Source organism: Callorhinus ursinus, unplaced genomic scaffold (genome assembly GCF_003265705.2).
Source record: "Callorhinus ursinus isolate GAN/ISIS: 27379988/994484 unplaced genomic scaffold, GSC_fseal_2.0 scaffold45, whole genome shotgun sequence".
NCBI classification, from domain to species: domain Eukaryota; kingdom Metazoa; phylum Chordata; class Mammalia; order Carnivora; family Otariidae; genus Callorhinus; species Callorhinus ursinus.
In genome coordinates, this window is record NW_027397107.1 from 13,047,125 (window position 1) to 13,060,377 (window position 13,253).

General features: G+C 41.8%; 1 long non-coding RNA gene across 1 annotated transcript; it reads right to left on the minus strand.

Annotated features, from left to right (window-relative positions):
- Positions 1 to 6,879: 6,879 nt before the first annotated feature.
- On the minus strand, positions 6,880 to 12,509 carry LOC141370803 (uncharacterized). The gene is made up of 2 exons (XR_012375177.1): positions 10,651 to 12,509; positions 6,880 to 9,747 (listed from the first exon to the last, which is right to left on the minus strand). It is a non-coding gene; the product is annotated as an uncharacterized lncRNA (long non-coding RNA).
- Between the last annotated feature and the right edge of the window lie 744 nt (positions 12,510 to 13,253).

A 13,253-nucleotide genomic window follows, 5' to 3' on the forward strand; every position in this document is an offset into this window, starting at 1 on the left:
CCAACTCTATGGACCAGACGGTAGGGTCCCAGAGCCATGTGCCTCCTTCACTGAGAAATTACCGCCACACTTCTGTGGGAAGGAGGGTATCTTGGCTTGGAATCTGTCACTCTCCTTCTTTTGCTGTTTTGCTCTGATGATTCCTAATGTGGGCCCCACATATTCCACGTCCCATGCTGCCTTCTTTGGAGTGCTCTTGCACTCAATTGGGACTGTTGACACTAAACTGTGGCAGAAAGATAGGGGTCTCTACAAATGCAACAGAAGTTGTATATATCAGTACAGAGGTCACTGCACTCCATTTCCACAGCTCTCACTGTCTGCGTTGAACTGCCTCTCATGCAGGAGCTTCTGTCTTCTAGAGTAGAAGTTGCAGGATGTGTGATGCAGGTACTTGTCACTCTGGAAAAGCATCTTTTCGCTTTGTGTTCTCCTGGCCTTGGATCTCTTTCTGTGCCACTCTGTGCTGCACCAAGGCATGGAAAAAGCAGTTTCCAGGCTGATGGCACTCCTCCTCCAAATACAAAAATCAAAGATTTTGATAATTTTTATCTCACAAGTAAATTTTTGTCTCCTTCATCCAGATCCCATAAGATTTTGTTTTGTTTTGTTTTTTGTTTTTTGTTTTTGTTTTTGTTTTTGTTTTCAGATCCCATAAGATTTGGCTGTTCACCTGTATCGGTCTGCTGTGGGTAGGCTGCGCTTAGTGATCTGAAAGAACATAGTGCCATGAGCCCATTTTTCTATGATCCACGTGGATGTATAAACACGGGCATCCCCAATGCGGTGGTGTGACCCACACATGCCTCATCTTTCAGAGACCTTCTGAACTCAGAAGGGAAAGAGATGATTGCTGGGTGGTATTGAACCAGCATGAGCAAAAGGAGAAACAAGCAGTTTTGTGTTTTTTTTAAAGATCTCATTTATTTGACATAGAGAGACACAGCGAGAGAGGGAACACAAGCAGGGGGAGTGGGAGAGGGAGAAGCAGGCTTCCCGCGGAGCAGGGAGCCCGATGCGGGGCTCGATCTCAGGACCCTGGGATCATGACCTGAGCCGAAGGCAGACGTTTAACTACTGAGCCACCCAGGCGCCCCAAAACAAGCAGTTTAAAGTTTGGTATTGAGACCTAGAAAATCCAGACTAAAGGTAAGCCAAGGTTTGTCATCACAAGAAGGGGAGGACTACAAAGGCAGGAAACAGAACTCAAATGAATTTCAAAGGAGAGAAAGTCACCACTTAACCCAGGCAGATTTTTGACCCAGAGCCTTGCTGTGTAAATGGAATTCTATTTCCCAGGGACCTTTGAAGCCAGGACTGCTGAGAACATTCACTTGCTTTTGCAATTGGAACATTAGAAGTTCACATCAAGATGGCAGGGACTCTTGTAACTTTCTGTAGAAATTTCTAAGACCCAGGGGATTCATAGCACAGCTAGAGCATATGAAAACCCACTGAGCCTTTTCTTTTTCCTTCAGCTTAGTACTTGTGAACCCAAACAATCCAGATTTCAAAAAATATTCAAAATTGCCATTTCCTTTAGAACATATTCGGGACATAGGCTGAGGTCTTAGGAAATACAGAAATGAGTAAGCTCTCACTCGACATGTAAAAGATGTATCTTTTGTGTAAAGCTTTTATCGTTGGTTTGGGAAGAATGGGAAGATATGATAGAAATGAAATGGAATTGGACTCTGAGTCGTCAAAGTCACTAACACTTCGGGGGCCAAGGGAGGGGGGTAAGAGCATGGTGCACTCTTTGCAAATAATTTAATATTTGCCTTGGTCATTGGGACATAACCCATTGCTTTTTAAAAGGACCACAGGGTTCCTTATCTCTCTGTCTTTGTACTTTGGTGGATCCCCATAAACAAATGTGTATTTATCTTGCAAGCCTCAGCACAAACTCAACTCCAACCCCCTCCTGACTTCTGACTGCTCACTACTGGGTTGAGCACACGTCTTCCCCAGTGCTTACACTCCTTCTCTGTTTGTCTCCTACCACATGTGCAAGGACAATGGCTATGTCCACTCTCCATTGGCTGACTGGGTTTAGTCCCTGAAACACATGTTCAGTAGTGGTCTGTCCCATTAACGCATGACCCAGTGGCCTTCAATCAGAGAGGACTGACTTCAGTCTGGGCCTCAGCACTTACAAGTGTGTGACAGCGAATGTTCTTCAACTTATTAAACCTCTGTTTCCTCTCACACAGAAGGAGAACACAAGATCCTTTGTGAGGACAAAATGGAATGACTTGTGCAAAGCACTCAGCCCAATTCATAAAAGTGGAGAGAAAATACAACAAACTTTCATGAATCTATCAACTAGCTTGGTTGAATTTAGATTATTTTCAAGATCTGTTTTAAAAATCTGTGGTTCCCAAACTGTGTGCCACAGGGAACTCATAGGAATGCCATTGTATGTTTTTAGTTTTCAAGGGACACACGGGGACATCGGACACCTCACAACCATTACTATCAAACTTTTTGGACTCTAAATACTTAATAAGGGGAAACTTTAGACGTTTCTTTCAGCTTGGGCAGCATTACAAAATAATGGAGATAATAAAGGTGCTGTGCACCAAGAAAATTGGGAATCTCTGCTTTAGAAATTTCTTTTTAAATAAAACGTTACAATTATAGCTATAACCTCCATGGATCTGTACCTCTCTTCCCATTTAAAGGAAATACAATTCTGAGATTTGATAATTGACACTTTCTTTTTTTTAAAAGATTTTATTTATCCATTTGAGAGAGAGAGTGCAAGCACACACAAGCGGGGGGCGGGGCAGAGGGAGAGAGAGAAGCAGACTCCCCGCTGAGCAGAGAGCCCAACACAGGGCTCCATCAATCCCAGGATCCTGAGATCATTATTTGAACTGAAGGCAGACGCTTAACTGACTGAGCCACCCAGGTGCCCCTGATAATTGACATTTTTATTAATATTTTTATGTTTTCATTGCACATTTTCTTCCATGTGCATAAATCATATTATTTTTGTATGTTTGACGCTTGACATAAATAGTATCAGGTACATTATCTTTCCTGAACTTGCTTTTTTTCTACCATGCACTGATACACACTCTCTTAATTGGTAGTACTTTATAATAAATATGAATATCTGGTAGGGTGAGTCACTTACCTTGTTCTAATTCAGAATTATGTGGGGGTTTTTTGTTTGTTTGTTTTCATGGGGTTTTTTTTTTTGCCTTATGCCTCCCATATACATTGTAGAATGAGCATCTTGAGTTCTACCAAAAACTGATGGGATTTTGATTAGAATTGCATGAAATTTATATACTAATTTGAAAATAATTGGCATCTTTATGAAAGCATGTTTTCCAATTCAAGACCTTGCCTAATTTCTTTACTCTGCATCGTTCAATAAAATCTATTTTCCCTCCATAGAAGCTAGCTCATCATTTTTTAGAGCTGTTTCTACCTTTTCCTATTGTACTGGACTCATCTTTGCCTTGTTCCTGACTTGCAAAATAATGGCTCTACATTTCACTATTAAACATAAAGTAGTTTGTAGTGTTGAATTAGATAATATTTATAAGTTAAGGTTTAGCTTTCTATGCTTCGTGTGTGCATCTGTGTATATGCAAATTTTAGATGGATAATGGATTTTAATAAATTCTTGTTTTATGTACATTTGGGTACTTTAGAAAGTTCTTATCCTTTAAATTAGTGTGATGAATTGCATTTATAGTTTCTTCTCATCTTAAATCATCCATGAAGTCTCATGATAAATCAACCTTGATCATAATGGTTTTAAAAATAATAAAGTGGTAACTTGCTAATATTTATTCAGGATTTTTGAGTTTACATTCATGAGAGAGATTGCATAATACATTTTGGGCTGTTCTTTTTCAGTCTGGTGTCAAAGTCATTATTAACTTCAGAAAGTGAGTTAAGGAGGCTCACTTCATTTCTTCTACTTTCTGAAATATTATGTATAAGATGCGGATAATGTATTTCTTCATTTTTGTAAAAATTAGCTCCTAAAACATCTGACCCAGGAGTCAATTCAGGAAATAGACTTTCATTTACTGATTTAAAAAAAAAAATATTGGAATGGTTAAACATCAATTCTGGTTTCTGGTTCTTCTTGAAATACAATTTTTGTTAAGTTACATGTGCAATTAGAAAATTAGATAAATATAATCAGAACTAAATAATTTCTAGAAAATGATCCATATATCTCAGTTTTTAATTAGTTGGTATAAATTCATTCATGATTTTCTCTTACCATTATCTACACTGTATCTCTAATCGTGACCCTTTTAGTTCCTAATATTTATTAATGCCTTTTCTTTCTTTTCTTGCTCAGCCACATCAGAATTTTCCATTTTATTAAAGCAAAGGAAGCATTTTCCTTTTTTTTTGAGTGATTATCTTTGTGTTCTATTTTACTAACTTGTGCTTATGTATTTTTTCTTCCTTCTGACTTCTTCGGGTACCGTATCCTTATTAAGAATTTTCACGGAGGTGGACACTTAGCTCATTTAACCTTCTTTCCCAATATAAAGATTTAAGGCTCTAGCTTTAGGGACATTCCCACAACTTTCCCCAGGATCCTGAGATCATGACCTGAGCCAAAACCAAGAGTCGGAGGGTTAACCAACTGAACCACCCAGGAGCCCCCCCCCCGCCCACAAATTTTGATATGAGGTATTCTTACTATTGTCCAATTCTCAAGAATTGCTTAATTTCCATGATGGATTCTTTGGCCCATGAGTTATTTAGATGTGTTTCATGTTCCCATGTGCATGGGTTCTTCTGGTTATTGTGCTACCATTCTCTAACTTAATTGTTATCAGACTTCCGGGTCTGTGTAATATTAAAGCTAAATTAACTGCTACAATGTGCTTTCTGGCCTAATACATGTGCTTAAAAGAAATGCTGCCTCTTTACAACTTATGTTATTTTTTCTACAATGGTTTGTGCATTCTCTTCTTATTGGTTTTAAGATCTCCTCATACAGTTTAGATATTAACACTCTGTGCTATCTGGGTTGCAAACATATTTTTCAAAACTTATAATTTTCTATTGACCTTACTGAAGTCATCTTTTACCATGCTATTTATAGAGTGAAATTTGCTTATCTTTTTTTAAATGCTTTGTAGGATTCCACATTGCCTAAGGACCCCACCACTTCAAATGCATATAGACTCCTATCTGTTCTTGTAGGGATTTTTATACATTTCTTTCAGAGAAAGATCCAGGGCTGAGGAATAAATTCATATAATTTTATTTATTAAAAGACCTTTTATGAAAAATGCAAACATAAACACAAAATTTGATACAAAAGTGAGTATTTGTCCAAAGTGTGAAAAGAAATCACAACAGAAAAAAAATTTAATATGTTGACAAATATCTCAACTATCCCCCTAATCCAGAAAGATGGCATAATATTTTTTATGAAATGACCGCTTAATACATGTCTGTAGTAGTGTTTTTATTTTCCTACATTTTTTGGTTTCATATTCTTTGATCACCTCACTATGTAATTGCAATTGTATATTTTCCATAGAGAAAACAACAAGAAAAGTTAGCCTTTCCTTTAGTAGAGCTGATCAAAAATTTTGTTCTTGATAATTGGGATGTATCACACATATGAATTCAGACACCAACACCTTCATCGTAACACCGCTGCGTGATTGTACCTTTCAAATAGGAAATCTGAAAGACAACATTTCACTCAGTTCCCAGAAAGAAAGAAAAAATATATGATGCCTTTGTATTGGTATAACACTGCATTCTCAAGTTGATTCTTGAGAGGGGAGAACTTCCATTTTGACTAAATATCAATGAGAATTCCATCTTCTATCATCAATTGTATATATTTGATCATTGGAAGGCCTTTCCACACATTGCTTTCTGGCCCTGTACTTTCCAAACCTTGTTCTCCCCCACTACACCTGTTCTCCAGGCGCCAGGCGCTGTAGGACATGGTCATAATGTGGTGTGAGCTGAGGTCCTGTGTCTTGGTGAGAGAATGCTGAGTGGGTCGGTGTGATGGGTTAGAGAATGTTGAGTGGGTCAGTGCTAGCACTCTGGAGGCTGATCCTACACTGCAACACTTATCCATAACAACCCAAAATGATCGCCAACCACAGGAATCTACCCCACCAGGCCAAAACTAAATGCATCCCTTATTCAATCTCCCCTCTGCCAGATCCCATAGGCCTTGTATTTTTTCCAGTGCCATCTGTTGAGAGAGATGTAGGAAGGGAAGAATGGAAAGTGGGATAATGACTCATCCCAGTTTGCCCGGGACTTGGCCGATTTTAGCACTGAAAGTCCCATGTCCCAGGATCTCTCAGTCCTGGGCCCACAAGGAAAGCCTATTGCTCTAGGGGAGAAGAGACAGCGGTCTTAGCTGTTGGTGCTTAAAATAATTTTGTTTTGGGGCACCTGGGTGGCTCAGTCCTTTGGGCATCTGCCTTTGGCTCAGGTCATGATCCCAGGGTCCTGGGATGGAGCCCCACCTCAGGTTGTCTGCTCAGTGGGGAGTCTGCTTCTCCCTCTCTTCTGCCTTCTACTCTCTCTCTCTGTCTCTGTCAGATAAGTAAATAAAATCTTAAAAATAAATAAAATAAATTAACTTTGTTTTGCAAATTTTTGAGAACTTTGACCCCATGGACATGGGGCTTGGCACTTCCTGGGGCGTCAGAAGCGACCCATGCTAATGAGAGGTTTTAGTTCAAGTCAGGGGCTAGAGATGAAGTTCTGGTAGCTTCCCAGTAAATTTGCTTAGTAGATCATTTAAGTCTTTAATCTATCTTTAAGTCTTCATCTGAAATTCATTGTCTACTTGTTTTCTTTATGTTTTCCCTAGTCTTTCTCCCTCTGGCTGTAGTGCTTCTCGAGTGCTTTTTTTTTTTTTTTTTTTCTTTTACTATGCCAGCGCTCTGTGACTCAGGTCCCACTTTTGGAGTCCCCATTTGTCAAAGAGGGGATGACGCAGTCTCCCCCTGGAGCTAGGGGAGTAGAAGCGGAGCGGTGTCCACCTCCTGCTGGGGCTCCCAGAGTGAGCTATGCCTCTGCTCCTGGAAGTCCCAGCCTTGGAAGCACAGAGCCACTGCCCCACTCAGCACGGCCAGGCATCTCCATATCGGGGAGCCCCGTGCATCTCCATATCTAGGAGCACCAGGCATCTCCGTATCTGGGAGCATCAAGCATCTCCATAACTGGGAACACCCGGCATCTCCTTATCTGGGAGCACCAGGCATCTCCATATCGGGGAGCACCGGGCATCTCTGTATCTGGGAGCATCGAGAATCTCCATATCTAGGAGCACCGGGCACCTCCACATCCGGGAGCATAGCCCCTCCGGTCCCCCATCCACGCTGTGTAAGCGGCCCCAGATCTCAGCACATCTTATTCCAAAGATCTGCCACTCTGCTCATCTTTACTACAGAAATCTCTGAGGCTCCTTTCCAGGATCTAACACAGTCCATGAAAAAAGAAGGTCCAGAGCAATTTGGTTTGGGTCTGATTTTCTGCTGTAAGTCCGGTAAAAAGGCTCAGCTGTGCCTGTTGCCTTTTGCCCTGGGTGCATGTGTGTATGTGTGTCCACAGACATATATACATATGTGTGTATACATATACAGTTGGCCCTTGACTAACACAGGAGTTAGGGGCACTGACACCTGCACAGCCAAAAATCCCCGTATTGGGGAGCCTGGGAGGGAAGGGTAGAGTTGGTTGAGCAATGGACTCTTGGTTTTGCTCAGATCGTGAGCTCAGGGTCCTGGGATTGAGCCCCATGATGGGATCCATGGTCAGCGCAGAGTCTGCTTGGGATTCTTCCATCTCCCTCTGCCCCTCCCCCACCCCACACTATGTCTCTCTCTCTCTCTCTCTCTCTCTCTCTCTCTCAAATAAATAAATACATTTTAAAGAAAATCCTTGAATAACGTTTGACTCCCCAGAAACTTAACTGCAAATACCCTACTGTTGATCAGAAGACTTACCAATAGTATAAACAGTCGATTCAAGCATATTTTATATATACAGTATATAATATTACATATATTATATACTGTATTCTTACAATAAAATTAGCTAAAGAGAATGTTATTTCAAACTTATAAGGAAGGGAAAATGTATTTGTAGTATATTTACAGTCCTATACTTATCGAAAAAGATCCACATGTAAGTGGACCCTCACAATTCAAACCTGTGTTGTTCAAGGGCTAACTGTATATAAAACATTATGATACTATACAAACATACATAAAATACATGTGTACCCATCATTGGATCAATAAATGACATGATGCTGGACAACAGAAATCATTACCCAAATATATTTACATTATTTATGTATAGTTACCCTGCCTTCTTCAACAAAGAATTTGCATAGCTTGCCTTAATTTTAGCTCAGATTTAAGAAGATTCATCTATTCTTTTTTAAAAAGATTTTATTTATTTATTTGACAGAGAAAGAGGGAGACAGAGCACAAGCAGGGGGAGTGGCAGGCAGAGGGAGAGGGAGAAGGAGGCTCCCCACCGAGCAGGGAGCCCGATGCGGGGGCCGATCCCAGGACCCTGGGATCATGACCTGAGCTGAAGACAGACGCTTAACTGACTGAACCACCCACATGTCCTGAAGATTCATCTATTCTAATGCAAACAAAAGGATATTTCTCAAACAAAAAGAAACAGTCATCTCCTGCTATTGTCTCTGACTAATTTCTGTTGGTTAAATGCCAGTGGGATAACTGTGGATGCACGAAGTGCTGTTGTCATTTCTAACATCTGCAATGTACAGGGTGTGGGTCCCCTCAGAATAGCCTTCCATTTTTTGGTGGAAGCATAAGATATTATAAGCCTCACTGGAGATACAGAGGCTGGAGATGTCTTTCACACTTGGCCATTCTCAAGAGAGGCTGAAAACGTAAACTCAAAAGCCAACTTGCAGTGGACACTATACCTGGGGATATGACCATCAATGGCCATCTGCCACATCCCAAGGGACAAGTCTGCTCAGAAAACCTCATTATGAGTCAGAATGTTCCAGGAGAGAGGGACCTGGGTGGCTCATTCGGTTAAGCCTACGACTCTTGACTTCAGCTCATATCAGGATCTCAGTGTCGTGAGATCAAGCCCAGCCTCGGGCTCCATGCTCAGTGTGGAGTTTGCTTGGGATTCTCTCTCTCCCTCTGCCCCTCCCCCTCCTGCTCGCTGGCATGCACGCTCTTTAAACAACTGAATGAATGAAAGAATGAATGAATGCAATCTTAAAAAAAAAAGAATGTTCCAGGAGAGGAACGAACATCAAATGATTGCTGGGGCATGTCAAACGGGAACGGAACAAGGGAAAGCATATGAACATTAGGTCATCCACATCCAGGTTCTAATTTTGGCTCCAATCCTCAGAGGTTGTGTGGCCTCCTGCAGGGACCGCTCCCTCTCTCTGGGCCTCTAATTCTTCTTCTCCATAGTAGGGATGACACTTGGGATTGTGCTAAAGAATATCTGCTCTAGCTTGCTCCAGTATTAACTCACTTCACCCTCAGAACCAACCTGCAAGGTTGGAACCATTGGCCTGGTTTCACCCATGAGCAGAAAGAGGCACAGAAGGTGGCATATCCAACGTCTTGATCCCGGTGAGAGGTAGCCCTGGAGTTCCATGTCAAGTCTCTGACCGCCAAGCCTCCTTCTAGCCCTTCCACGGCACTGTGGGCCTCTCCCCTGAAGCACATGGTAGTAGGAGGTCATCTATGCAATTTCATTCTGCACATGTCCGCATTTTTGGCAGTGTAAGTATGTGACTTGCCCCTGTCGTAAACACCTCCAGCCACACTGCCCTGACCCACCTCCCTTCCCCCTTCTGATGACACGGCAGCCTTGGCCAGGGTAGTATATTGCATACATTTCCTGCTGTTTCTACGATTTCATTATCATAGCAGGTGGGACAATAGAGTTACGCAAGACCACAGAGAGCTATCAGATGTCCCCTCGAAAGCTCACCAAGTGCTTAATTAAAGTTTTTATAACTCTTTATATAGGTGAAGGAAACTTTTGGAGAGATGTAATTAAATCATTAACAAACATGCATAAAAGTAGGTGAAAAGAGACTCTAGTGTTCAATAAATAATTGTCACCATCTGTCCCCACTCACCAAACCATCCTTGTTTATTATGGAACTTTAGGAAGCCTTGAAACATGGGCCATTTTGGTCACCAAAATAGGCTGTTCCTAGAAAATATATGTTTTCATCTTTTTTAAGTATAAGAATTAAGATTTTGTGTCTTATTGGCAACACATGAGGCTTGTCATTGTCAAATCTGGGCTAGGATGTGAGCTTCCCTCCGTGAAGCCTGTCTCTAACCTTGGATCAGTGACTTCCCTTCTTTGGGGTCTAGTTTCTCATTTTTAAATGGGCCCAATGGTTTTCTCTCTACAGGCTGTTCTGGGGCATAAATAAATGAGCAGATGTTAACAGACTTAATATATGAGTAATATAAACACTTACTCTATCTGCAAAAATGCCTACTGGGAAGGTGGATATGGATGCAGGTATGGTTTCTACTCGGGGTAGGGAATGTGGTGAGGCAGGGCACTCTTCAGGAAAAAAACAAAACAAAACCCACAGGTGGATGTCACATCAACCTGGATTCAAACTTTATCACATACCTGCGAGATTCTTAATCCATCAGGGACCCCAAGGTATCAACTGAGCTTACAACCTATGTAGGAGAGCTGTGAAGATAAAATTGAACAATGGCTAGGAATAGGGACAGAGGGACAGTAGGAGGGGGGCCCGGGCAGGAGGAGGATTTCAAGATTCCCACCTAGGGGTTCCTGGGTGGCTCAGTCAGTTAAGTGTGTGGCTGTGTCTGGCTCTTGGTTTCAGCTCATGACCCTGGAATCAAGCCCCATGTAGGGCTCTGAGCTCAGCAGGGAGTCTACTTGAGGTTCTCTCCCTCTGGCTCTCTCCCTGCTTGTTCTCTCTTGTACTCTCTCTTTCTATCTCTCTAAAATAAACAAATAAATCTTAAAAAAAAAAATCTCCATTTCTTCCCCTTCAGCTCCTCCTCCCAACACAACCCCCAGAAATGCAATGGTTTTACCAAGAAAAGAGAGCACAGGGCGGGCACCATGAAAAGCTTTGATTTCTTCCCCTTTTATTGCTGCTTCCCTCTCCTCGGGACTTCTGTTAAGAACTTGGACTGTACAATTTCATATCATTTAAGAAAGAAAGGATATTAGGGGTTGAAGGGGCAGCCACTGGCAAACATGAAAGCCTGCTCCAAGACATCTTTATAAACTCTATCCCCATCGGGGTGCTCCTCAGAGCTGCCTCCCTGCAGAGCTAACCGAGGCTTCAAGATCCAGCTGCTTATGCCCTGCCCTTCAACATGGGGCTTTTTTTATCCTGTGATTGCGAGGAAGAGCTACAGACGGCATCCAGTGGGCAGCGATAGATAGCATTACCTGTTTCCATTGTCATTTTTCGGTTTCATTTAGGTTCGACTGCCTTAAGCACTGGAAAAGCTTTACTTAGAAGGCTGGGCTCTGCACTTCCAGGTTTATCAAAATAAAGCAGAAGTCAAGCTGTCTAGTTTTAAGGGCACAAAGGAAAACACAGTTTGGTGATGGGAGGTTTTGAATTATAGTGGGCAAAGATAGTGGCTTCTGCTTAAGACTTAATTACTGAGTGCTTTAATATGCTAGGTGGGAGCCATTCAAGGACTTTATATATAGTATCACTTAACTCTGACAAAACCATATAAGATACACAGGATGAAGAAATTGAGACTCAGATAATTAACTTGCCAAAAATCAAGTAACTAGTAAATAATGGAGATCCAGAATATAAGAAAGAAGGGGTATTAGAGATTCAAGGTGACAGTAGATCTTTCACGTTCCAAAAGTCATGCCTTGTCCATCAGGCTGTACCTCTGATGTACGCAAAATAAATATTGCCATATTTCTCCAAGTATAAGATGATATCAATTGTAAGATGCTCCTTTGTGTATCACAGTGGGGAAAACAGTCTCTGGATTAAACGGGCGATTAATTCCAAGACATGTTTGGACTTCAGAGATGTAAAAACAGAGAAGAAAAAAGTACCTTTTAATATTCATGAAGAATGATCCTTTAAAAGTTAGCCAGTCTGAAATGTAAGGAACAGAATAGTTAACTGCTGACCCAGCTTGAGGGCCGCCTGATGGTAGCCCAGGCATATTCTGGTGACATCTTGCTTTCTCCAAAGCTCAGGATAAAATTCAGGCGGTGATTCAGGATTTTACCTGCAGGTGGCAGTGCAGGCCACCGGATATGGCCTTTGGCCTCCCCGGGCGGGGTTTCAGGGAAGGAGCAGAAGGGGGCAGGTGAGAAACTTGTTTCCACAGCTTCCAATTTTTATTAACCCTTCTGTGCTGTTTCAAACCTCGGGGTCTTTTCCGTTCCATTTTTCTCCTGTCTGGTCTCTTCTTTCTCCGCATTAACGCTTTTTCTACCCGTGTTTCCAAAGTCCAAAAGAGGTAGGCTTGCAATGAAAACGAATGCATCCTTCTCCCCCCCACCCCGGCCCCCGTAAAATCAGATCAGAAATTTGGGAGTTAGCTAAGAGAAGGAAGCTGGTGTCTTAGTTTCCTGTTATTCTATGATGTTTGGGTGTCTTGATTGTATATGTCTGGGGAATATCCTAGATATAACCTCAAGATAGAGATTATTCCAGGGGCGCCTGGGTGGCTCAGTGGGTTTAAGCATCCGACTCTTGGTTTCGGCTCAGATCATGATCTCAGGGTCTGGGATCGAGCCCTGCATCCGAGCTTGTCCCTCTCCCTCCTCCTCCCCACGTGCTCTCTCTCTCAATCAATCAATCATAAATAAATAAATAAATAAATAAATAAATAAAGTAAAATCTTTAAAAAATGATAGAGATTTTTCTATCTAAAGAACATTTCTTGTCCACAATAGCCAAACTGTGGAAAGAGCCAAGACGTCCATCGACAGATGAATGGATAAAGAAGAAGTGGTATATATACACAATGGAATATTATGCAGCCATCAAAAGGAATGAGATCTTGCCATTTGCAACGACGTGGATGGAACTGGAGGGTGTTATGCTGAGTGAAATAAGTCAATCAGAGAAAGACATGTATCATATGACCTCACTGATATGAGGACTTCTTAATCTCAGGAACAAACTGAGTGTTGCTGGAGTGGTCGGGGGTGGGAGGGATGGGGTGGCTGGGTGATAGGCATTGGGGAGGGTATGTGCTACAGTG